This window comes from Aedes albopictus, chromosome 2 (genome assembly GCF_035046485.1).
Source record: "Aedes albopictus strain Foshan chromosome 2, AalbF5, whole genome shotgun sequence".
NCBI classification, from domain to species: Eukaryota; Metazoa; Arthropoda; class Insecta; order Diptera; family Culicidae; genus Aedes; species Aedes albopictus.
In genome coordinates, this window is record NC_085137.1 from 458,412,232 (window position 1) to 458,439,849 (window position 27,618).

General features: G+C 38.9%; 2 non-coding genes across 2 annotated transcripts; both read right to left on the reverse strand.

The window, feature by feature from the left end:
• Positions 1 to 3,676: 3,676 nt before the first annotated feature.
• Trnal-cag (transfer RNA leucine (anticodon CAG)) lies at positions 3,677 to 3,759 on the reverse strand. The gene has a single exon. It is a non-coding gene; the product is annotated as a tRNA-Leu (tRNA).
• A 21,084-nt stretch (positions 3,760 to 24,843) lies between these two features.
• On the reverse strand, positions 24,844 to 24,917 carry Trnan-guu (transfer RNA asparagine (anticodon GUU)). The gene has a single exon. It is a non-coding gene; the product is annotated as a tRNA-Asn (tRNA).
• Positions 24,918 to 27,618: the final 2,701 nt, after the last annotated feature.

Below are 27,618 nucleotides of genomic sequence, written 5' to 3' on the forward strand. Positions count from 1 at the left end.
GAGGAATTTCCAAAAAAAATACATAGAGGAAGACGTATAGGAAACTTTTGAGAAAATTCTTAAAAAAATCCTGAAACCGGAATTTGAAAAATTCCCAATGGATTTCTTGAAAGAATTTTCGAAATAATCCTTAACCTTGCGTAACTCTATCGCCTTCGCCTTCACCACGCTAATGCTGAGTGCAACGAGCGATATTTTTTTTTTCAACGTGTTGTACAAAATACAACAGCGCGATCGCTCGAGGGTTAAAATAATTTTTAAAAGATTCATTGAAAAAAATCTTGAACGTATTCTTAATAGATTTATTTAACGAAGAGGAATTTCTGTAAGAATTATTTAAGCAATTTCTGAAGGAATTTGAGGAGAAATTCCCGAAAAAAAAAATGCATGGAGTACTCTTACAGGAAACTTTCGAGAAATGCCTTAGGTATTTATCGGAGAAAGACATGAAAAAAATCTTGCAGTAGTTTCTGAAAGAATAATAAAAAGAATTCTGCAAAAAATCAGAGAGCAGTTTCTGAATAAATGCTTGGCGAAGTTTCTGAAGCAATTCCAGGAGGAATTCCTAAAGGCATACTTGGAGAAGTTTCAGTGGGAATCCTCGGAGAAATTTCTGATAGATTTGTTGGAGGTACTTTTAAGGAAATGTTTGAAAAAAAAAATGCTTGAAGGAATCTCCAAAGAAATTCTGCGAAAGAATTTCAGAAAAAAAATTTGGGAGGAATTCCCGTAGGATTCTTTGAAGGATTCCCCGGCAGAAGAGGATGGAGGAATTTCTCAAGGATTTTTTTGCAGAAATTCTTGATGCAATTCTTTTCCTTCAGGAACCATTGAAGGCCTTCCTGAGGGAATTTCTGAAGAACTTCATGAAGGAATCTACTGATGACTTCTTGAAGGAGTTATGGTACAAATTTCTAAGGAAATCGTTAGAGGAATTGTAAAAGTAATCTCTAGCAGAATTCCAAGCTTAATTCCTGGAGGAACTCCAGAGAAGTCTTGAAGAAATACCTGAATGTTTGCCTGGAGATTTTTGAGAAGGGATACTTTGGAGAAATTCCTGGAGGATTAGATGGAGGTATTTGTTAACAATTCCTTGAAGGAATCTCAGAAGGAATTCTTAAGAGGGAAACTTCCGTTGAACTCCTTTGATGATTTTTTTAATGAATTCTTAAATCCCAGAAGGATTTTAAAATGAAAACTTGGAATACTTTTTGAACAAGTCCTGTAGAGTATTCCTGAAGGAATCAGTTTCAAAGAAACTTAACGGACGGATTTCAGAAATAGGTAAAGGTATTACCAAAAAATAATCTGTTGAGCATTTTCTGTAGGAACCATTGCAGGCCTTCCTAAAGACAATCTTGATAAACTACCTAAAGAAATCTTTGGAGGACTCCTAGAGGGATTCTTTATGGAATACTTGGAATATTTTTTTTAAACAATTGTCGAGATGAACCTGCCGGCAGAAAATCCCTAAATAAAAAAGAAAAAAAAACAAGTTCTTCCTGGAAAAAATAAATTTCACGGAAAATTTTAAGAAGGAGTTTTGGAAGGATTTCGTTGAGCACCCCTTGGAGGAATTCCTGAGGGATTCTTAGGAGGATTAACCGGAAGAATGCGTGGAGGAATTCTGAAGTAATTTTAGCAGAAATTCCTAATGCAACCCTTGTAAGTAATCTTGAGGTAATTCCTCAAGGGAAAAAAACCGGAAAGAATTGTTGAAGGAAATTCTGAAAGAAACAATTGCCAACGTCAAAAGATTTGGTTACGCATTTTCGGCAAGAACCATCAAAGATCTTCCTGAAGAAATTCTTGAACAACTTCCTAAAGAAATCATTGGAGAACATCTTGAAGGAGTTTGGCAGGAACTTCTGAAGAAATCCTGGAGATATTCGTGATGAAACCCCAGCAGGAATTCCTGATGAAATAGTCAGAAAAGTTCCAGAAGAAATTTTCGGAGAAATTTTTGCTGGATTTGTTGGAGGCATTTGTTAAGAATCTCTAGAGGAATTGTAAAGGACAAAATTTCTATTGGATCCTTCGATGGAATACAGTGATTCTTGAAGGAATCCTAGAACGATTCTTTATGGAATTATTTTTGAACAAGTTCTTGAATGCATTCTTGAAGGAATTGTTGAAGAAATTTTCGAAATTCCTGTAGGATGTTTTTGAGGATAACCCGGAAGAGTACATGAGGTTTGTTCTTTGCTGAGTATTGTGTTGTTCTTTACAGAGAAGAACATTAATCAAGACAATTAGATGATCGGCATTGAACCACAAAAACCCCACAACAATTGGTGAGATCTTTCCAATATTATTTATTTAAGAATATTTCTATTTCAGTATATTTACTTTATAACTGCATATAAGTTGAAAATTCGCTATTTTCAACATCCTTTCATCTATTGGAAGATGCTTCAGTTCTGGGCTCTTTCTAAGTTGATGAAGGGATTTATAAATGCTTGCAAGGACTTGGCCAGGTGTGTGGAGCTGAGTGAATCTATGACATTGTAGATAGTAGCGACATCAGCAATGTCAATGGAAATATTCAACTTTGCAACTCCATCCAAGATTTGTGCAAGTATTCATGCTATGCTATGCTATGCTAACCCGGAAGAGTACATGAGGTATTTCAGAGGGATTTCTTGCAGAAATTCCTGGTGCAATCCTTGTAAGTAATCCAGAGGTTTTTGGAAGAATTTTTGTAAAAAATTCTGAAAGAATCCTTGAAGAAAATCCTGAAAGAAAGAAATGGACTCTTGGAGAAAAACCTGAATGTTTGACTGAAGAATTTAAAGAGGTATCGTCGGGAAAACTCTCGGAGAGATCCTTGGAGGTATCCCAAGAAGAACGATCAGGCTGAGATGAAACATTAAGAAAATACATATCAACGCCACGTAGTATCGGAATAGTGAAATGACGTACCGCACTTTCCACGATTTGAGTTTTTGGAGGGCTGAACCATAATTTAAAAAGTAAAGGTAAAGGTAAAGGTAAAGGTAAAGGTAAAGGTAAAGGTAAAGGTAAAGGTAAAGGTAAAGGTAAAGGTAAAGGTAAAGGTAAAGGTAAAGGTAAAGGTAAAGGTAAAGGTAAAGGTAAAGGTAAAGGTAAAGGTAAAGGTAAAGGTAAAGGTAAAGGTAAAGGTAAAGGTAAAGGTAAAGGTAAAGGTAAAGGTAAAGGTAAAGGTAAAGGTAAAGGTAAAGGTAAAGGTAAAGGTAAAGGTAAAGGTAAAGGTAAAGGTAAAGGTAAAGGTAAAGGTAAAGGTAAAGGTAAAGGTAAAGGTAAAGGTAAAGGTAAAGGTAAAGGTAAAGGTAAAGGTAAAGGTAAAGGTAAAGGTAAAGGTAAAGGTAAAGGTAAAGGTAAAGGTAAAGGTAAAGGTAAAGGTAAAGGTAAAGGTAAAGGTAAAGGTAAAGGTAAAGGTAAAGGTAAAGGTAAAGGTAAAGGTAAAGGTAAAGGTAAAGGTAAAGGTAAAGGTAAAGGTAAAGGTAAAGGTAAAGGTAAAGGTAAAGGTAAAGGTAAAGGTAAAGGTAAAGGTAAAGGTAAAGGTAAAGGTAAAGGTAAAGGTAAAGGTAAAGGTAAAGGTAAAAGTACAGGTAAAATAAAGGTGAAGTTTCGTAAGTAAATAAGTAAACAAACAAGCAATGAAACATTTCAGATTAAACCAGAAAAAAAAAATACTTGTCAGAAGTGGGATTCGAACCCACGCCTTCAGAGAAGACTACGACCTGAACGTAGCGCCTTAGACCGCTCGGCCATCCTGACTTGCTTATCCCCCGTTTGCCCGCTACTACTCATAAACCAACGACCAAGCCTAAGCACATTCATATAAGAGTTGTGACTATGACTAGAGAGAAAGACATCGACCTGCTGCTAGTGCTAATCACCGTGCGTATCGCGTACGCTCATCAATCACCTCGGTTTGTTTGCTTCTGCTTTTCCCGCTCCCTCCTTCTCTCTTAGTCGCTCTAGTAACAGGTTGTTGTTTGCGCTGCCGTCGGTGGTTAAGCCGGGTTTTATTGCGATAGAGAACCATTACCCGCGGGTGGATTTACGCACAAGTAGCAGAACCTACATGTGGGTTTCATATGGGGGTTGGGAAAATGCAATAAAATCATCAACCATTAGTCGCTTGACCCACTCCTCGTCGTCGTCATTGGAAGGGGAAATTTATGATGTTTTCTCACTCCATGTAAGTACCTTTAAGCGTTCGTCGAATTGCACGCTTGAAGTCGTTCTTATCGCAGTTATCTCTCGGTTAGAGGTAGAGGAAGTACACTGTCGATTCGAATTTCCGTTCCGCCGTCCGCCGTGCTGTTGTTGCCCATGCGTAAGTGCTTTGCGTAGGTAGGTAACGAACACAATATCGGCAGCAGCGTCTTCGAGTATGCACAGAGATAAGCGTGCAGGTTACGCTACACCACGTTCCTCGCACACCGAGTCGGAATCTAAGTCAAGGTTTGATCTACTTCTGGAAATGTGGTAAACAAAATGCTTCCCACTACTTGGCTAATGGCGTAAAGTGGTTGTTGGTGGGTTTGCATTCTTTAAAAGTAATAATGTCTTTAGTTCCATGTTATTTCTATAAATTCTAGTAGATATGCCACTTAAACAAATAAAGGGATTATTGTCAGACAGGAAAAATAAGGAAATTCGTAAAAGCTTTGCTCAAGATGTAAAAGCATTATTGCATGTCTAAAAGCTAGTTTGATATCACATCTAAAAGAACATATTTCTTTTTTACAGATCTACTGCAAACGATCTTATAAAGCCATAAGTCAAGACCCACAACGAATAACAAAATTTCCACAAAAACGTCACCATTTAAGTCTTACACAACATTTTCCGGTATGATTTTCCAACAACCCCGTCACACTAAACGGCCACTAAAATGCCTAAAAATTTCATCGGTCATCATGCGAAAAATGCAGCCAGCCATGCATGGCCCCCAGCCACCAGCAAAACCTTCAATCTCTTAAAACCCGGACGCCGTCCATCGACCCCCCGAAAACTCGTTTGGTCCAAAAAAAACCCACCAACCAACCGACCACTGACTGGCACTGTGGCACTGGAGGATTGGTTGGTTGATTGCTGCACCGCCAAATTTCCACCGGTGGCCTATTGCCCAATTTCCCTGATGACCGCGTGATCGCTGTGCTGCTGCTGGTCTATTGTTTTGGTGCATCTCGGAGAAGAGAGGAGATGCCAATGGCCGACCTCGCGGCCATTGCGCGCAATTGCTATGAGAATCTATTCCGAGTATTGGTCAACCAGGCGGACCAACCAACCAACCAGGCTGGAGTTCAACGAACAGCCTCCAAAACTGGAGACTCTGATGATCATCAACCACCGCGCCACCATCACCGGAGTGAGAGAGTGGTTGTTTTGGTTTCGGCTCTGCTGATGCTGGTGGTGTTTCGGTGGTCGGTTTTGGGCAATCTCTTTTCGGCCAGAGGCAGCCTGCGGCAGTAGCTCAAGGCCGCCGGTCGTAAAAGCTGAAGCCGTCATCTTCGGTGAATGGGGTTTACCTTCCTTTCGAGGATGGAGAAAGGTGATGGAATCTTTCTTAGGGTATTATTGTACTTGAGTTTGTGGAATACTTTCTGAAACCAGAAGACTAAGTGTAATCAGTTTCGTACCTTTTAATTCCGCCCTGTTTTGCTTATCCTTTGACAGATACGCGTATTTCGACTACCACTTGTATTCTTCCTCAGTGCCAGTTATCCACTATACGGCGGAATTAAAAGGTACGAAACTGATTACACTCATTCAAAGAGGGTATTCTGCTTAGAGGGTTCGAAAAGTCGGTACAAGATCAGAAGACTAACTTAATTTTGAGAATATCTGTGATCTCAAGAACTCTTTCATGCATTCTTCGAGAATATCCCTCGAAACTCCTTTTGTAAAATCTTTCCGCGATTTCCTCTGGGGATTTTCCAGAATTTACTTTCTTTGATTCCTCTTGAAGTTCCTCTTGGAGTTCTTCTCGGAATATCTATCCTGGCTCCTCCCAGGAAGTCTCTTAGAGTTTTCAGAGTTTCTTCCTAATATTTCCTCCCGGGATTACTCCCAGCAGTTTTTCAAGATGTCTTCTTTTCTCGGTATTTTTACCGAAGTTCCACTCGGAATTTCAGTAGTTCTTTCCGGTGTTCCTCGCGAGATCAGGATTCTTTCCGGGGTTTTTTCGGGAAGTTCTAGAAAAATTTTGTGGGTTTTCCACGAGGGTATTTTGAAAAACACTTCTAGAAAAAATCCGGCAAAAAACTTCGGGAATAACTGTTGGAGAAATCCAAAAATGAACACCAAGAGAAAGTCCAGTACGATCCCCGGTAGGGAGTCCAGAAAGAACTCCGGGAGCTATTTTGGGAAACTGCGAAAATTTTCGGAAACAACGACGTTAAAAATCCAAGAGAAATCTGAAAAAGAAATCTCCTATTGAATTCCATGAGAAATATTCTTAAAATATATAATTCTTATCTCAGGTATTTATCGTTTTTTTTATGAATTCAATCAGGAATTCTTCAATAAATTTATCTTAGTAGGTATTCCTATGGAGATTCCTGCAGAAATTTATACAGAGATTCAGGAGTTTCTCCTTATGCCTTCATGGATTTTCTCGGGAACTCTTCTAGGATTTCTTCCAAAGATGCCTTAGGGATTTTCTAAGAACGGCCCCTAGAAAATACTTTGGAAGTTTGCCATGAGAATTTTTTATTACACTTTGAAGAAGTTTAAGAATTTCTCTAGACATTCATACAGGATTTCCTTTAAAAATTAACTTTCACGACTTCTCCGGGTATTCTTTAAGAAAATCCATGAATTTTAAATAAGGGATTCCTATAGGAATTTCTCTAAATATTTCTCAAAAAATTCCTGAATACATTCCACCAAGAGTTTCTCAAGGAATTTCTTCAGGAACACCTTCTAGGATTTCTTCGGGAATTTTCCTGCGTTCTTTTAGATATTTTTCCGGAGATTTGTCTAAAGAATATCTCCGAGTATTCCAGATAAATTAGACAGGAGATTAATTTAAAAAGGAACCTTCGAGGATCTTTTCAGAAATTCCTCCACGGATTCTTTCTGAAGCTTTTGCAGGTATTTCTCCAGAAATATTTCTTTCAGCAGATAAAGTATATCCATAAATGTCGGTACAGGATTTCATCAGAAATTCTTCCATGATTTTTTTTCAGAAGTTCATCTAGAGCTTTTTAAAAATACTTCAGCGATTCTTCCGGAAAATTTTCCAAGGGCTCCTCCATGAATTTTACCTGAACTTACTGAAGAAATATCTAGAAGGTTTCTTCATGGTTCTGCTGCTGCGGTCCTTTTAAAAATATCGCGTGGGATGCCATCACAGATTCCTCCGGGAATTCTTTCAGATACGGATGTTACCGAAGTACTTCATGAAATTACAAATATTGAAGAATTGTTTTTAGGATTTCCTAAAGGAATTTATAAAGCTATTTCTGGAGATTCTTTTTTAGATTCCAAAATTTTTTTTCTGAATATTTCCTAAAGAGATTCTTGAACAAAATTCACTGAAGCAATTTCTTAAGTAATCTTTAGAGGTGATTCTGCAGGCATCAGTAGGGAATACCTGGAGGAACTCTTTTAAATTGCTCTGGAAAAGTTCTTAGAAGAATTATATAAGAAAAAAAAAATCTGAAGCAATCTTTGGAGGATTTTCTGGAGGAACCCTTGGAGAATACCTTGAGAAGGGCCTAGAGAATTCCCAGAAGAATTTTATTAGAAGGATATTGAAGAATTAAAGCGAAAATTCTAGGAGTTTCTAAAGAAGAAAATCCCTGAGGAGATTTCTAAAGGACACTATTTAAAAAAAAATCTGGACGAACTGCTGGAGTTACTTCTGGAGGAGTTTTTAAAAGAACATCTTGCAAAATGTCTGAAGTAGTCAAAAATCTCTGAAACATTGGCTAATATAACCGCTACAGCCAATTTCGGGGGAAATTCATCAGATATTTGAAACAATTCTGGAAGAATTTTTGAAAAAATCACCTAAATATATGTAAAAAAAATAATTTTTTGAAGACATCTCTTTGGGAAGGCCTTGGAAATCTCGAGAATGATCTGCAGTAATTCAGGACACAAATTTGAAAATGTGGTACAAATAGGAATGCATAACAAACATGGAATTGTAAAGCTTTTTGAAACAAGCATAGAAGTGCTATCAAACAATCGATTTTTTTAATGTAGATTTCGTACAAACTATATAGTATGTATAAAATCTTCATTTTTTTCAAAAAAAAAACGATTGTTTGAGAACACTTAGTAAAATTTAGAAATTCATTTAGCAAGTAAAAACTAATACAACAGAAACAAAAAACGGCCAGTAATCTGCGTTTAGAATATGGACATTTATGTTTAGTTTAGGATTACTTCAGGAATTTCTGAAATCTAATATAGGAAATCCGAAAGTTCGATAATAATCGAGATTTTGACACTGTGTGCCTTCTGTGGGCTCTCCCAAATATCCTTATGGATTTCTCTTGGGGGATTACTACAAGAAATTTCTCAGAAGCTCTTCCTACAGAAGTTCGGTCTGGGATCCATAAATTCGATCTAGGAAATTCTCCAGGAACTCCTAAATGATTCGCAGACTCCTAGAGGATTCCTAGAAGAAACTCCTGAAGGAATGCTATCAAGAAGCCCCGATGATCTCCAACAGGGAGCTCCAGGAGCATTTCCAGAAACAAATCCAGCCATCTAACTTCTGAAGGATCATCAAAAGGAACTCTTGGTGTTTTTCATTAGTAACTTCTGGAGGATACCCAGAAATAACACCTAGTAGATTTCCATAAGAAACACCACGATGGCTCTCAACTTTTGGAGGATTTTCGAAATAAACTTTTGAACAATATCCAGAAGAAGATTCTTGAGTGTTCCCATACGGAGATTCCCCTTTGGGAAATCAGGAGAAAATCCGGGAGTATTCCCAGAGGAAACTCCTGAAGGATTCCCAGAACAAACTCTTGGAGGATTCTAAGAAGAAACTCTTGGAGGAAGCATAAAAAAAAAATCCCGAGGAAGTTCCAAAGGCGATTCTAGTGGAAATTTAGGAAAACGTCTTGAAGGAATTCAAAACTGAAGTTTCAGAAGGAACTCCTGCAGGAACCCCAGAAGGAATTCATAGAGAAATTTTTGGACGAGTCCGAGAAGCATTTTCTGGAAAAATGACAGGAAGAACTCCTTGAAGAATCTCAGAAAAAATTCCGGAAGAACTTCTGAGGGAACCCCAGAAGTAACTCCTGGAGAAACACCAGAACAAACTTCTGGAGAGAATTTAATATAAAATAATTTGAAGAATTTAATATTAAATAATTTGGAAGGATCTTTGAAGGAACTCCTGAAGATATCCACAGAGGAATTCATCTAGGTGAAACTTTAAATCAATTCTTAGAAGAATTCTGTAACTACCAGAAGAAACTCTTGGGTAAGTTTTGAGGATTAGAAACTTTCTTCGAAAACTTCTCATAAAAATTCAAGAGATAATCAAGCGGAATAACCGCAGAAAGAAGGAGTTCAAAGAGATTACATAGAAATAAACTTTCACCTTTCCTCAAGATTTTCCGAAAGTAACTTAAAACAAAAAAAATGTGAACACCTTATGGAATCTCAGACAAAACTCATAGAGGAATCCCTTCTGGAAGGAAAGACACATATCCTTCTTTGATAAGATATCAAAATTGGAAGCGTCATTCCGTGGCAAAAGGACTGTCATACATGTTACTCTTGCTTCCAACAGAAATAGGCAGACCCAACTGGAACAAAACCTGCTTCTCAGCATACGTCTTTAGAGCTGTGGCTATATGGGCCCTTAATTTAATTATCGATTAACCCCCTGAAGAAGACCTAAATAGTGGTCGAAACGTTGGGTGAAATCAATTATTATTGTTTGATTTCCTCGAGAATGCTTGGCCGTTTTCGTAGTAAAAAGTGTCTACAATTGAGTACTCTTTTATTCACACTTCTGATTATATGGGTTGTCTAGGTTGTAGCATTTCGCTGAAATGGTACTTGGGGTTTTGAAATAGAATCCTGGCAATGGTAGTTTTCCATCCAGTCCCATACAACATTTTTGAATAAATATCATAGTTTGTTTATGTTGGTCTGGAAGCTGATTTCAGCTAAAAAGAGATCCCTGCAGGAATTCCACCAAGTCCAGAAGTCCTCAAAGGAACCAGGATGGAATCCTTAGAGGAATACCTGATGGAGTTGCAATGGAATTCGTAAATGGATCCCTGCAAGAATTCCAACTGATTTTTGAAATCCCTGGTGGAATAAGTCGATAAACCCCCAAAAACAGGAATTCCACAAGCAATTACTGGACAAATTCCTGGAGGAATTCTAGGAAGCATTTCAGGATTTATTCTTGAGGATTCCCTGGAGACATGTCAGGAGAAAAGAAAAAAAGAGGCAGAGAAGAGGAAACCCTACAGGAGCTCCAGAGAAATGATTAGAGGAATTCAAAAAATACATCTCTAGAGCAATTACTGGTGGAATTCGTGGTAGAATATGGCTGTAGAAATTGCAGGAGGAATGCCAGATGAAATTCCTCGAGCAATTCCAGTAGGACACTCAGATGAAGTTCCTCGAGAAATTCTTAGATGAATTTCAGAATAAATTCTTGTTGAAAAACCAGGGGAAACCTTGGAGGTATTTCGGAAGAAGTTCTTTCAGAAATTTCTCATTGAATTTCAGCAGAAATTGTCAGTACAAATGCCAACAGGAATTTCTAGAGAAGTCCCAAGAGAAAACGTTGGATACATACCAACAGGAGTACCTAGAGCAACCCCAATGGAATTTTCTAGAGAAATCCCTTAACGGATCCCCAGAGGAGCCCCTAGTGAAGTTCCTAAATAAATTTCTAGAGAAATCTTAGAAAAAAATTTCTTATATTGAAACCCTGATCGAATTCCTACACTGAGGATACTGCAACTCCGAAAATCATACGAATCAACTATGATTTTTTGCCACAAGAATTTCTTGCGAAAATCATAGTTACGAAGTATGATTTTGGATTCAAAGTGCCAACTATTATTGTCATACTGTTACTGTATAAATTTCATAACACTCACGTATGAAAATCATACCGATAACGTATAAAAACTGAAACTATGTCGTATGACTATCATACATATTTTTTTGAAATATTTTGCACAAAATTTAAAAAAAAAAATCGCAACCTGGAATCAAACCAGGGACGTCAAGGATGGCGAGCGCGTGCTTTACTCATACGCCCATCGACGCTTCGGAAGTTGAAGTGGTTAGAAGCCAATAAAAGTTTTGTTGTTTTTTAGCAATGGTATTTCATAACACATCTTATGATTTTCATACGATGCTTCTTATGAGATTTTTCATACGACAAATCTTATGGATTTCGCATTTCAAAGTATGAAAAGCATACGAGAACTATGAAACGATGAAAACAATAAAAATTATTGATTCATAAGATGTGAACTATGAAAAACATACGAACAGTATCCTCAGTGTAGGGAAATTTGAGCTGGAATTCCTGAAAAAATAACAGCAGAAATTCTTCGAAGAGTTGTAGGAGAAAATTCTGGAGAAATCCTCAAAAATTTCTGGGGGTATCAAGGAAAGGAAGGAGGGAGAAACTTCTGAAGGAATGCTTGTAGGCATTTCTGGAAATGAAGGTCGGACAAGGCTAAGGGATATGTTAGTTTACAAAAGTTTTTAGCCCTTGTGCCGGTGATAAGTCAGAGGGGGGGTAGGCAATATTTTGGACGGGAATAGATGAGCAAAGGAACTCGACAACTCTGTACTTTTCGAGACTATTTTGATACAAATGTTTCATAACATAGAAGAAAATAACGCGCCAGCTGCTGGTGTTGACCATTCGATCAACCTTTCAGTGCAAACTGACCTTCGGTTCTTCTGATTTGTGCTCTTGAAAAAAGTGACCTTAAAAAAGTGACAAAGTCAAGTAAAAAGCTGACTAAATCGGTGGCATATAAAATCAAGAACAGATCAAAGCAAGAACTGACAAAATAGGTTCACCTCTTCAGATCAAACAATTGGGGTTACTCCCTCAGAATCATGTTTTTTTTTCAGCACACCTTAACGTTTGATTTAAAAAATTGCATATTTAGCAAGAAATTCTCAATAGAATTTCCAAAGGAATTCCTGAAAGAATTACCAGTTGTATTCTTAAAGAAGAAATCGGAGGTATTCCTTAAAAGTTATCTGAAATACTACTAAATCATTTTACGGAGGGATTTCTTTAACGTAATTCTGGAAGAAAAATTGGGGAATTTCTAATGCAATTGTGCTTAAATCACACTTAAATTACAAAAAAATCCAGAAGAATCCCTAAATGAATTTCCGGGGAACTTCCTAAAAAAATTGTCGAAGGAATACCTAAAAAAACTATCCGAAGAGTTCCTGAAATAAATACTAAAAGAGTTACTAAAGAAACTGTCGAAGAAGTTTTTAAGAATATTGCCCTTTGGATTTCCTTCAGAAATTTTAGAAAGAACAGTTTGAGGAACATACGGGAACAAATCCCGTAAAAATGCTGAGATGTCCCTCTACACTCCAAACGCTTTCAGCAATATTTTGCTGAATTTCCGAGCTGAAGGGTCCAACAAAATTTTTTGCTGATCTTTCAGCAAAGTTTGCTGAATTTTAGAAAAACGTCACTGGTGATCAGAAGAGTTTAGTGAACAAATCAACAAAATTTTGCTGAATTTCAGCATTTTTTTTTGCTGAAACCTAGGGCAAAATTCAGCAAAATTTTGCTGAAACCCGCAATCAAGTTTTGGTGTGTAAAAAATTGTCGTGGCAGTTCCTAGAAAAATTGTATGATGACAAACCTGGGCGAGTTAGGGGAATACTGTAAGTAAAAAGAAAAATCGGATTAGGTACTGTTCCTTTTAATTCCACCAAGAATCTCATTAATTTCACTCAATCATTCTTGGTGGAATTAAAAGGAACAGTACCTAACCCGATTTCTCTTTTTACTTGTATGAGATATTCCTGATAGAATCGCCGGAAGAATTCCTCAAACAGATACCGGAATAGTTTCTTTAAAAAATGCTGGAGGAATTTCATAAAAGAAATTCTTAAAGAATTCCTGAAAAAATCACAATTTCTGGTAATTTTTGCAGAAGCAGAGCTTTCCGAGAAATTCCTTAGGGGCTGTTTATAAACCACGTAGACCAAATTTTGGCTATCTTAGGCCCCCTCCCCCTCGTAGACTTTCGTCCATACAAAAATTTTAATATTTGTATGGAGCGTAGACTTTGGCCAGACTCCCCATCCCTCTAAAAGTCTACGTGGTTTATGAACGGCCCCTAACAGTATTTTTGGAGGCACTCCTAAAAGAATTGCCGGAAAAAATCCGTAAGAAACTAGGGTATTGTACCATTTGGGCAGGTATACCTATTTTGGGCACTTGCCGTTATAACCTAGTCAATTTCAAACCGATTGATTTGAAATTTTGTGTAGAGTTAGATACTGTGCGTGCCTACCTCTATACAAAAATTCAAATCAATCCGTTTGAAATTGACTTAGTTATAGCGGCAAGTGCTCAAAATAGGTATACCTGCCCAAATGGTAAGACCATACCAGAGAAAATCATGAAAATTTTTCCCAAGTTATTTTGCAAGGAATTTTCGATTTCGAAGGAATTCCTTAAGAAATTACCGGAGAAGTTCTTAAAATAATTGCCAGAAATATTCATACCTATTGAATTCGCCGGAGGAATTGTTGATGAACATGTTGGAGGAAATTTGAAATAATTTTGTGGAAGAGTTTCTGAAGAAATTCCTAAGCAAACTGTCGACAGAGATACTTAGGATGCTGTCTGAGAAATTTCTGAAGAAACTGTAGGAGAAATCGTGTATCTGAGTGAACCCTTTCCCAAACGTCCACAAGTATCGGAAAAGCCCTATCTCCCCACCGATGAATCACTCAATTCTCCGTTTTTTTTCGGCACCGTGGGCAAAAACAATTGGAAAAGTAGTTGCCGCAGCCTGACTGCCTGACGCTGACATACTGACTTGCTATCGTCGTCGGTCGATCGGTTGCGGTCGGTATGTGATGCAAAATTACCGGTACTTGCGTTACCCACCACCACCACACCACCACCATGATCACCACCACCGTCATCGCGAGAATATGGGTAAATGTGAACCCGCGAAGAGTCAAGTTATGTCGCAATCTCCGAATATGCTGTTGCTCTACTGGTGCGCAAAGCGAATGCGCGGAGGAGATGCTGATGATGGAGGCTCGTTATTGATGCGTTTCGGTGCACGCGTTGCTGCCTCCTGCTGTACGTACCAACCTAGGTATTGGGTATTGGATGATGGTCGTTTTTGTGAGAGGTAGTCATTTTTTATTTTCGGGGGGTTTCTAGAGGTTTTCCAGCCGATTCGACTGTCGAGTAGGTTCAACGCACTCTAGCTGGGTGAGTGAAGGTCGTTCGGTTCTTCTAGTACGGCTAGGCGATGCGCCTGCCTCCGCGATGAGATGATCGAGTGTTGTTGGCTTGATGGGGTATTGTTGGTTGGTCCACGATCGTATGCTGGTTGCCATTATTTTCGGTGGTTGGCTGGTTTGTGGAATGTTTTGTTTCGAATTGCGGTCACGCGGATTTGGCACAGCTCGGAGGAAGATGTTGCAATGGCTTTTTGGAAGGGAAGCTTTTTGCGAACATTGTTGCAAGATGAATTCAATGGCTAGGATGATCACTTTGGAATGTAGAGAAGCAACAAACTAAAGTTTCTAGAAGGGAGTTTCCAACAAACTTCAAAAAAAAGTTTCCAAGCTTCTGGAAGGAAGCTTTCCAAGCTTCTGGAAGGAAGCTTTCCAAGCTTCTGGAAGGAAGCTTTCCAAGCTTCTGGAAGGAAGCTTTCCAAGCTTCTGGAAGGAAGCTTTCCAAGCTTCTGGAAGGAAGCTTTCCAAGCTTCTGGAAGGAAGCTTTCCAAGCTTCTGGAAGGAAGCTTTCCAAGCTTCTGGAAGGAAGCTTTCCAAGCTTCTGGAAGGAAGTTTTCCAAGCTTCTGGAAGGAAGCTTTCCAAGCTTCTGGAAGGAAGCTTTCCAAGCTTCTGGAAGGAAGCTTTCCAAGCTTCTGGAAGGAAGCTTTCCAAGCTTCTGGAAGGAAGCTTTCCAAGCTTCTGGAAGGAAGCTTTCCAAGTTTCTGGAAGGAAGCTTTCCAAGCTTCTGGAAGGAAGCTTTCCAAGCTTCTGGAAGGAAGCTTTCCAAGCTACTTGAATGAAGCTTTCCAAGCTTCTGGAAGGAAGCTTTCCAAGCTTCTGGAAGGAAGCTTTCCAAGCTTCTGGAAGGAAGCTTTCCAAGCTTCTGGAAGGAAGCTTTCCAAGCTTCTGGAAGGAAGCTTTCCAAGCTTCTGGAAGGAAGTTTTCCAAGCTTCTGGAAGGAAGCTTTCCAAGCTTCTGGAAGGAAGCTTTCCAAGCTTCTGGAAGGAAGCTTTCCAAGCTTCTGGAAGGAAGCTTTCCAAGCTTCTGGAAGGAAGCTTTCCAAGCTTCTGGAAGGAAGCTTTCCAAGTTTCTGGAAGGAAGCTTTCCAAGCTTCTGGAAGGAAGCTTTCCAAGCTTCTGGAAGGAAGCTTTCCAAGCTACTTGAATGAAGCTTTCCAAGCTTCTGGAAGGAAGCTTTCCAAGCTTCTGGAAGGAAGCTTTCCAAGCTTCTGGAAGGAAGCTTTCCAAGCTTCTGGAAGGAAGCTTTCCAAGCTTCTGGAAGGAAGCTTTCCAAGCTTCTGGAAGGAAGCTTTCCAAGCTTCTGGAAGGAAGCTTTCCAAGCTTCTGGAAGGAAGCTTTCCAAGCTTCTGGAAGGAAGCTTTCCAAGCTTCTGGAAGGAAGCTTTCCAAGCTTCTGGAAGGAAGCTTTCCAAGCTTCTGGAAGGAAGCTTTCCAAGCTTCTGGAAGGAAGCTTTCCAAGCTTCTGGAAGGAAGCTTTCCAAGCTTCTGAAAGGAAGCTTTCCAAGCTTCTGGAAGGAAGCTTTCCAAGCTTCTGGAAGGAAGCTTTCCAAGCTTCTGGAAGGAAGCTTTCCAAGCTTCTGGAAGGAAGCTTTCCAAGCTTGTGGAAGGAAGCTTTCCAAGCTTCTGGAAGGAAGCTTTCCAAGCTTCTGGAAGGAAGCTTTCCAAGCTTCTGGAAGGAAGCTTTCCAAGCTTCTGGAAGGAAGCTTTCCAAGCTTCTGGAAGGAAGCTTTCCAAGCTTCTGGAAGGAAGCTTTCCAAGCTTCTGGAAGGAAACTTTCCAAGCTTCTGGAAGGAAGCCTTCCAAGCTTCTGGAAGGAAGCCTTCCAAGCTTCTGGAAGGAAGCCTTCCAAGCTTCTGGAAGGAAGCCTTCCAAGCTTCTGGAAGGAAGCCTTCCAAGCTTCTGGAAGGAAGCCTTCCAAGCTTCTGGAAGGAAGCCTTCCAAGCTTCTGGAAGGAAGCCTTCCAAGCTTCTGGAAGGAAGCCTTCCAAGCTTCTGGAAGGAAGCCTTCCAAGCTTCTGGAAGGAAGCTTTCCAAGCTTCTGGATGGAAGCTTACCAAGCTTCTGGAACGAAGCTTTCCAAGCTTCTGGAACGAAGCTTTCCAAGCTTCTGGAACGAAGCTTTCCAAGCTTCTGGATGGAAGCTTACCAAGCTTCTGGAACGAAGCTTTCCAAGCTTCTGGAACGAAGCTTTCCAAGCTTCTGGAACGAAGCTTTCCAAGCTTCTGGAACGAAGCTTTCCAAGCTTCTGGAACGAAGCTTTCCAAGCTTCTGGAAGGAAGCTTTCCAAGCTTCTGGAAGGAAGCTTTCCAAGCTTCTGGAAGGAAGCTTTCCAAGCTTCTGGAAGGAAGCTTTCCAAGCTTCTGGAAGGAAGCTTTCCAAGCTTCTGGAAGGAAGCTTTCCAAGCTTCTGGAAGAAAACTTTCCAAGCTTCTGGAAGGAAACTTTCCAAGCTTCTGGAAGGAAGCCTTCCAAGCTTCTGGAAGGAAGCTTTCCAAGCTTCTGGATGGAAGCTTTCCAAGCTTCTGGAAGGAAGATTTCCAAGCTTCTGGAAGGAAGCTTTCCAAGCTTCTGGAAGGAAGCTTTCCAAGCTTCTGGAAGGAAGCTTTCCAAGCTTCTGGAAGGAAGCTTTCCAAGCTTCTGGAAGGAAGCTTTCCAAGCTTCTGGAAGGAAGCTTTCCAAGCTTCTGGAAGGAAGCTTTCCAAGCTTCTGGAAGGTAGCTTTCAAAGTTTCTAGGAATAAGCTTTCCAAGCTTTTTGGAATAAGCTTTCCAAGCTTCTGGAAGGAATCTAGGGGGTATCTTTCCAAGCACATGGGAGGAACTTTTTCAAGCTTCTAGCAGAAAGTTTTTCAAGCTTCTAGAAAGCAGCTTTCCAAGCTTATAGAGGAAAACTTTTCAAGATAAGAAGCTAGAGAGGGAAGCTTTTCAAGCTTCTAGGAGAAGCTATCCACACTTTTAAGAGGAAAATTTCCATGCTTCATGGACGTAATTTTTCATGCTTCTGAGGAAAAGCTTTAGGAAACTTGTTAAGCTTCTAGAAGGAACCTTTCGAGCTTTATTGAGCATCCAGGAGGAAACTTTTCATGCTTCTAGGAGGAATCTTGTTTTTTGCTTCTGGGCAAAACTTTCCACGTATTTTCAAGTTTCTTCCTAGGCCATTAAACAAATCACGCTCAAAGAATGTTATTAAACCAATCCTTCTAGGCAACAGATGTCCGTCCACCAACCAATCGATTCACGATTTCTTTGTTCCAATCTTGCGTCTGATGCATTCTCAACTCTTCAGGTATTTCCACTTTGCCTTCCTTAGACCATCGCATCCAAGAATTTCGCGAACAACTTCTCGCACAACGAAGAAATCGCAAAAAAAATCGCAACAACTGTTGCTCGTTCGATCCTCCATCATCCGGCATCGGCCTCCACTAAACGACGACGACGACTATAGAGACGGGGAGACGGAGACGATGCCATTAAATTGATTATTACTTAACATTTGCTCTTTGATATTTTCTTCGTGCGGGACCCACTTTTTCTGAGTGCATAAGGGCTCGTCATCGTCGTCGTCTCGTCAAGGTTTCCTACTCCACTCTCTCACTTGTTGTCGTCGTCTTCGTCGTGAAACTCGTGTCTCGCGATTAAACCTACCCGTAGAACCGCCCTCCTTCCTCTAGTGGTCGTCGATTATTGTCGTCTCCTCGCGGATTTTTTTTTTGCCCGGCTGTCTGGTTCTCGAAACAACAGGTTTATTGGTAATCGAAGTTGAGATGATGGTGGTAGGGTGATGGTTTGATGTATCGTCCAAATTTTTAAGGGTATCCTGATTCGAAAGAAGTTATTATTTTTCATTCAAGAATGACTTGATGTTTGAATTAAGGAAGTGCTTAGCTGAAGGTGAAATAAAAATAACTTTCAGTGAAAAATCAATTCAAATAACCATGGAAATACCATATATTGAACATTTAAACTCCATCCATGATTTTATTTACTATGGTAAATTGTTAGTGATAATACAACAGCACATCTCAATTGAATAGGTTGCAGTGCAACTCATGGTAAATGCTAAAACAATAAAAATACGATTTACGGTATGGTTGAGAACCATAACACGTATCTTTAATACGAATTTAAGAATGCAATGTATATCGTTTTTACAAATAAAACCATTTCCACAATCAAATCACTTATCATACATATGCGAACAGTAGATTTTATAGTTATGAAAATTTTAACTATAGAAAAATTATATAACAAATGGCTTGCTACCTTTGTGAAACATGTGTCGTAATTTGTCTAAGTTTTGTATTATAGATGCTATAAATCAATTTCCATTGCGCAAGTTTCTGAAAGCTTGGTCTCTATGTTTTTTTTGTGATCCAACGCAAAAATGAATTCCAGACCAATAATATTCTCAGTCTTGGCAGACTTCATTTGAATCACATGACGAAAACAAAGTACACTACCCTACTGCACTCAATCTCATTCTCTCGCTATCCCGTCCGTACATCTCCATGGGGTTCATTTTCGCTTTCAATATTTATTCTGTGGCTATTTTTTCCGCACCGTTTTACATTATTCATTTTTCCGTTTTGGAATTTATTTTTTTCGCTTTATATTCTTTTTACCCTGTGCACAACGACTGCACACAGTGCACAAGCAACAACCAACAGTACCGTTGCAAATGTTATAGCTTCTGGCGGTCGTCACGGCGACGGAATTTCCAACACCGATTGTACTCGTGACACGTCATTCTTTGCCCGGGAAAAATGTTCCACGGAGTTGTACTGTATTGTGACACCACAATGTTATTATACAGGCGACCACCAAAATACCATACAGTTTATGGTTATGCATGACACACGTACGCTGAACTGCGGAATAACAACAAGTGAACAATAAGAATTCGTAACGGACGAAAATGCCTTTTTCTCGAAAAAAAAAATGCAAACCATTTACCATTAAGTTTTTCTATAGTTAAAATATTCAATAAAGTAAACAAGGTCAATCTCAGGACCAATATCATTCCTTGAATGTGTTTATCGTAGGTTGAGACTTCCTACACAATAGAGTTCACGATTGTAAATAGATCTTTACTACTATCGTACAGTTTAACGTTAGCAATACATTACTAATACTGTAATAATATTAGTACACTCAATTTGCAATTCGAAGCCAAACTAGTTTTGGAAAGATTCTGAGAGCCTCATTAAAACCTAAATTGTTTATGTTTTTTTTTTGTTTGTAAAGCCTACTTGACGCTATTTGATTTGCACATGTTACTTGTGGGACATTACGTCCATGATTTTTTACCGGGTCACCAAACCTATGGCGAATCTTCCAAGCAGCAGTTTCCAAATCTGGAATTTGCTAAGAAAAAAAACGATCAACAAAAAGGAAGTCCATCAGCTGCCTTCGTATCCCCTTGCACATCCGATGACGATGGCACAGTCTTCGTGGGTCGGTCGGTCGGTGCCACTACGCGAGAGCCGCACCGCCATTGCATTGTTATTCTTCAGCTACTAACGCAGACAGGAAGATTGCAGCAATAGTAGGTAAGCAGAAGGTAGCTAGCCGCTACCGACTGGTCGAAGGCGTCGTTGATTTAGTTGCTTGGGTGGTTGTTTACTAGCTACCAAGAGGCACGCTTGATGGATGAAGCAACTTTACGCGGCAGGTACTCGTGGATCCGGCCGATTTTGGAAGACAAAAGACTATAAGGGGAACGGTGACGGACGATGCTATAGCAGCCCGGGTAGAGGTGAATGGCAAACCAAAAGCAAAAGAATAACAAATTTTATTATCATAACCAATTTTACCATTCATGAGTTCTTCATGAAGAGCTTAAAACAACATATCAATAGCATATCAAGATATCATATCAAAATATGTCATTTGCTTGTCATTTATCAAATGATTTGAAAATTGGAAGAATATCTACTGAATGTCTTATTTTGCTATCATAACTAGTTTTGCAATTGACGAGATATTGTTGACCTTTTACTAGTTCGATGAACCATTGCAGTTTAGGCACTTATTAAGAACAACATAATGACAAATTTTGAATTTTGGTTATTCTAATGGTAACATTTGATATTTGTTTGCCATTACATTCCATCCAGAACTTATAAGATTTTTATTTTGTTATTGGAATAAACAACTTAAGATACCCTTATTTTGGTTGACACTCGAATAACTAATTTTGTTATTGTTCTGTTTTCAATAACTCAATAATGGTATATTTTGCAATTTTCAACCTTAATTTTTTTTGTTCTTGGTTTGCCATTGTAATGTCAAAATTTGACATTCTTTAGTTATTTCGTCGAACAATGTCAGTTATTATTTTTGCCCTTTTGTCACTTATTTCAAACAAACCAATGGCAAATTTTACCATTCAGTAATTTTTTTTAATGGTAAAACTTGACATTGCTTTGTAATTCTCTTCTGCCCGGGAGCCCATAAAATTTGAACATGGATTAGATTTGGTTTGGCATTTGTGGCGACGGTTGTTGTGTAACAATCATGCCGATGATTCGGTGTGGTGACGTCATTCGCCTTGTCGTTTATTCCAGTTTTGGGAATGAATAAAGGCAACGGTAAAGGTCAGGGATGATAAGAGTACCATAAAATATACAATACAAAGCATACTATTGCTAGATGTGCTCGTGATCCAAAATAGCAGTTGAAATATAATGGATAACAGATATAAAAGAGTAACTAATGTCAGCAATTAATGAATATTATGCAATACCGTGTACTCCTGTTGCTTTGGACGAAGTGCCGAAGTGCTTAAAGTAATAAAAAAATGTTCAAATTGGCAGCGGTGAAACTGACTGAGGTAAATAAACAGTACCACAACCATACAGTACATAGTTCAGACTATCTCACGCTGTAAATCATGATAAAAGTAAGATTTAAATCCTATTTTTTTGTGCCAAACAATTCATTTTACTCTTAGGTGTGTCTATTTCATATCATAGTACAATATCAATGATTTTTAAGTGTATGCTAATGATTTCTGGTTTCATGTCTATGCATTTGTGAAGTTCTTATCTGTAAGTGAAGAGAGCATTGTAGGGTATCAGTTTTCAATTCTTTGTGGAATAATTTAAGGAGTGCTTTCAAATGCCATCAATTTTAAATGACTTAGGCATTTTAAAATAAACACTTTCAGGAATTCCAAGTGTAAGTACTAGTTGTCAAATGATCATGGAATGGATACATATAAATCATAGCGAGTCACTCTTTTTTTTATTTTTAACCATCTGGTTTGCCATAGTGCAATGCAAACAGAACAGAGTAAACGTATCAATTTGCATAAATGGATAGGTACTTATACTTACTGAGCTATATTAAGAAATTTAGAATGTACCACTGGGCTGCATGGGCTTACCTGTAAAGAAACAAAACAAATTGTTCGTGAGATACATTTGTATTCAAAAAAGCCATATGAAGTTGCCAGTATTGTGGCGCTTTTGTACATTTGAATGTTATCAGGATTTATTTTTTTACTGTGTTTTTTACTTGTGTTTATTTTCTATAACATCTTTCTACACCTTTCAACACTCTAAAAAGATGTTATTATTATTAACAATTACTTTTTTTGGGAGTTAATCCACTATTTTTTTTAGAAATTGATTCTTGATTTTTCTCAAATAAACCAAAAAAACTACCATATAGCTTATTGTCTTTTTTGAAAAATTCAAAAATTCAGCGAATGTTTTCAGAAAACCTCTCGGCATTCTCACTATAGAATTTACTTCAAAATCATCAAGAAGGTTTTTCTTAAAATTCTTCATAATTGCATTACAATCTTTCTAAAATATTTTAATTTGCCAAAGATTAACAGAAATACCATATATTTTAAAGTACTTATTTGTTCCAGCTTTAAAAATTATTGTTATAATAATCCATGAATATTCCATGTGTTCTTCTCAGAATCCCCTCTCGTTGAAAAACAAATGTGTTTTTGATATCTAGCTCGTCTGACACAAAAGATGACAAATAATTTCTAGCCCTCAAAAAATCAACGTTCAAGTAGGATTCAACCAAAACATATATCTTTGATTTTCCCAATATTTTCTTATTTTCTTAAAAAAAAATGTGGCGTCTTATTTTGTCTAATCAATCCTAATTGCCTTTGCTAAGAACTACTTTCTTCTTGGAAAAAATATTCAATCAAACATCTCGAATAAACCATTGGTAAACACATTAAGTATAACATTTTTTGAGCTAATTATGGGAAACAAAAATCGTCAAAAGTTCTTAGAAAAAATCTTATAACTTCAGTAAGTATTTTTGAAAAAGCAATCCAATTAAAGTAGCAAAAATAATAAAATAAAAAAAAAATAACTACTAGCGATGTTTTAGATCAGTTCTTTGAAGATTCTGAAGTTTTTTTTCAACAATTATGTTACTCTAAGTGAAGTTTTCAAAATTATTTATTTTTAAACTTCACTCAGACTAGCATAATTCTTAAAACATTGGTAACGCCAAAAACAAACGAATGATTTGGTAATTTTTTGAAAATATGACATAAAACAAATCAAATAATCTTGAAATTCTAAAAATTGAAAAACAGCTTAAAATAAGACTTTCTAAAAAAGTATTGAAATGAAGGTTTAAAACACTTTTGCAAATATACATTGTTGGTCCCTGGACACCACCTAATGAATACATTTCGAGCCATGGTATCTAGTGTTAGCTAGTAATGATTCTGTAGAACATGTTTGAAGTAGACGTCTTCTAGATTTTTCTCGCTGTTTCGAATTTTCAAGATACAAAAGCTTCAATGGTTTTTGACACTAATGTCACCTAGAGGGCGAATTTGGAACTAAAAACGCTATGGTCAGCTAGTTCTTTAACTGCTGATCAATACTACTGAAGATGGCATTCTACTGAGTACTCAGGATCGCGAGATACATCAGTTTGAATGTTTTTGCCACTGGGCACCACTTACCGGACGAATTTCAAACCGAAAGCTCTACTGTCAGCAAGTTCAGATTCTTCTGAATAAATTTGCCGAAGACGGCATCCTTCTAGCTATCTTAGATTTCGAGATAAAAAAAATTATAACGTATTTGACACATGTGCACCCAAGCGGACGAATTTCACACTAAAAGCTCTACAGACTGCTTGCTTATGAAGTGCTGATAAATATTGATGAAGATTGCGCTCTTCTGGCTATTCAGGGTCTCTATATACAGTAGTTTGAAGGTTTTTGGCACCAGGCGCCACCTAATAGACCAATTTCGAATCAAGGTATCTGCAAAAGCTCCCTTGAGTGTATCGGATCTGCAAGCGTACAACCGGAACGTTTTGGATCCCTTCAACACCGCCTGAACCGCTTATGACAAGGTTTAAAAGCCCTCTGAAATTCTATGAAACTGGGAGATCTGATGTAAAATGTGCTGTCGAAAACTGTAGGCCTCCTGAAACCTCCAGTTACGCCCCTGAGAAACTAAAACAACACCTCTAAAACCCGTTGAAAATCCTCTAAAATTTCCGAAAATGCCTTCGTAAATCCCCTAAAACCCCCTCGGACCTTCTGACGCCCCGTCGGACTCCCTGTAACGCACCTGAGACCCCCTCGGATCATCTGAAACGCATCTCCGAGCCTCCGAAACCCCTGAAAACGCCCATGTATCACTTCCGAAACCCAATGAGAGTCGTCTGAAACTTCTTGAAATGCCTCCGAAAAACTGTCGGACCCTCTGACACCCGTCTGACCCTCTGCAACGCACTTGTTACCCTCCTAAACCCTCAACAATGCCCCTGTAACGCCTCCAAAACCCACTGAAAATCATCTGGAACTCCATGAATCCCTGTCAATCCCTCCTACACTCCGTCGGATCACCTGTAACGCACTAGAGATTCTCCGAAATCTCTGAAAACGCCCCTGTAAAGCCTTTGAAACGCGCTGAAATCCTCAGAAACTTCCTGAAATGCTTCCGGAAACACCCTGGAACTCCGTTCTACTAAATCCAATGAATATCCACTGAAACTTCTTGATACTTAAGCCTCCAAAACCCCCTGAAGATCTGTCGAACTTCCTGTAATGCACCTATCTGAGACCCTCCGAATACGTTCATGTAACACCTATGAAAACCGCCGAAATCCTCTGAATCTTCCTGAAATGCTATCGGAACTCTTCTGAAACTGAGACCCTTCGAAACCCCCGAAAGTGCCCCACTTAATCACCCTCCCCTTCCTTAAACTTCCTTGAAACCCTGAAACCCCGCACGACCTTCCTCTAAATCTCCTAGACACTCGCCTTACAAAAACCTATTTGCAATCGTGAAATCCATTTTAGGTAATAAACCGAACAAATTTTAATAAACGATCCAAATTTACCGAACATTCCTCCACTAAAAAAAACATACCGCCCCCGGGTGGACTCGAACCACCAACCTTTCGGTTAACAGCCGAACGCGCTAACCGATTGCGCCACGAAGGCCGATGCTTTCCCATTACTCCCCATCAATTCATAATCATACTGCTGCTGTTTGCTGAACCTCACACCTAGTAAAACGGAGTGATGCGAAACGATTACCCGTTTGTTTCATTTCTCCCATCCATCCTATCCATTCATCGTAACGTACGACGAGCTCGTCATCGTCGTTCCCGGTCGTCGTCTTCGTCGTCACCGCTTGCCGACATCGTTCTTCCGTGCGGCGCGGCGTGGCTCGCAAAAATAGATTTTTATTTTCAATTCCCATAAACCTATTCGCTTTGGTGACTGAGGATGACGACGAGCACTTTGGATGGATGATAACAAAACAAACGACGTTACTGTTCCGTTGCATACCTATGAGTTTGCGTGGTGCGCGACTTTGTTGTTTGTTAAAGAATGAGTTGAAAGTTTTGAGGCTCATTCGAAAAAAAATCGTCGCTTTCCAATCAACTCAATCTGGAGGTACCTAGTAGGCTGACAGCAACGCAGTACGGAATGTGCTTCACTTGTTGTCTTTCCCTTGATCACACGGATGGACAATTACGCACAGCATCACACCACATCACACTATCAATCTGTTGTATAGATAGTGCACAGTAGGCGCTGCCTATCCAATGATAGGCTTGAAGGAGAGGCCTTCTCTTATCACAGCAGTTAGCAGCACTCTGAAGCGGGGAAAACTTTTACCCTGTAGCTATGCGACGACAAAGTGCCAAGCCTACTATTACATGAATGTTGATGAAAGCGTTCGATGTTGCTTGCTCTTGGAAGCGTGCCTTGTTGTCCGTACAAGGGAAGAACATCCATCATTAATCGCTCTTCGGTGTGCTTCCACCACTTCATTATCATCTGATTATTAATTGCTGACGGGTGGAGGAGGACAGAAGCGGGGATCTGACGAAAGGTGGCCGTCGTTTGATAGTGGATCATCATTTTTATCTCCTGTAAACTCTCACTTCCCGGCGCGGCGCGAGAGTGCGAACAACAATTGATTGCTGCTGCTACTGGTCTTGGTCGGAAAGCAGTTTTCCACACAAGACTAACGATTTTTTACCATTTTAGATTCATGCGCGATTTATGAAAGGTATTAGCATGAGCATAGATGACCGTACTATTCGTAGTTGCTACTCCGTGATTGACCAGAACAATCGAAGTTGCACAAGGAACCAACAGACGGAGCTTGGGAGTAGCTTACCGTCCTCAATGTGCATCTTCGAGAATTCCAAACTTTATTAGGTCAATAACGGCGCCGGCCACGTCCTTACGGTCATCGAGGAAGGAAAGGAATGTTATTATGACGTGCGTTGCTTACTAAAGACCGAGATCACCTCTGCGTCTCCACGTCTGTCATGGGAAGGACTTTTTGTTAGTGGGGAGGGGAAAGGGCGCATGATATGAGTTCACTTTGGTAAGTGGAGTGATTCATGCAACCCTATTAATATCAAACCACTTATTTTCATTTGGACTAAAACAAAACACATGCCGACATCGAAGATGACGAACCATTCAGATAGTTTTCGAAGTGCGAAAATTAACGAAAGAGAAAATAAAGTGATTTGAACCAACGTGGCTTTGGAACTTGGGCCGACACTTGACGTGACGAACATTTCAATGTCTGTTGAATAAAATCGCAAAAAATGTTGTTTGTTGCATTTATCGTATCATAAATCGCCCCGTACGAAGATGAGCAGTCAAATAGACGACGACGACGACCGAATGAAAACGCGGCCTGTACACTTTGCCACCAAAAACTCACTAAATCACCCCGTACGAAGATGAGCAGTCAAATAGACGACGACGACGACCGAATGAAAACGCGGCCTGTAAACTTTGCCTCCAATAACACTAGTTTACAGCATTTTTGAACTCGGTAAGCTGATGATCATTTTTGGTGTAGAATCATGCCCTGAGTTCGAAAACGCGAAGGAAAAAAATTACAGTAGAGCGGAAAATTTTTCGACTTTCCATACAAGGTTGATGATTTGAAATCGATTTTTGTTCTATTTTTAAGCAACGTCGCTCACTTCACACACCTCATTCTCCGTAATCAATGCTCCGATTGAGCTGAATTTTTTACTGTAACTCGCCTACATATGATATGTCAAATAAACGTCGAGAAAGAATTTTTAAGTTGGTTTTTTCTTATTGAAAAAAATACATTTCTTCAAAAAAATTAGGGAATTTTGCTAAAATTTAAGAAGATCGTCCCTAAAACTCGCCAATATCTTGAATTTCATCAATCTGACGCAAAACCTGTATTCAGATGACGGAATGGTATTGTATTCAGCTTTTAATTTATGGAAAAAGATTTAAAATTGGTTGAACAAAACGCAATATATTTGAATTTTAGTAAATTACATATTTTGAAAAGTTGCAAAACTCGATATTGAGCTAAATCTCAAAAACTATTCTACTTTAAATTTTTTGAAGGTCGGTTTCGAAATCAGCACTAAATTGTGCTTCAAAAATTTTGGTCGTTGACAGAAGTTCACGACTTTCGTTTTATTTTGTAAACTTGTGTAACTCACTCTCGCAAAAATCTAGCAAAGCGAGCGCGCGAAACTTTGCTGCTGCCGAACTACCGCACACTACTCATGCGCGATTTATGAAAGGTATTACTATTTTATCTCAACTTGAAGGCTTTTGCTTTTAGTAGTGCCAACTGTCACTACTAGTCACGGTTTGATCTAACCAAAATAACAAA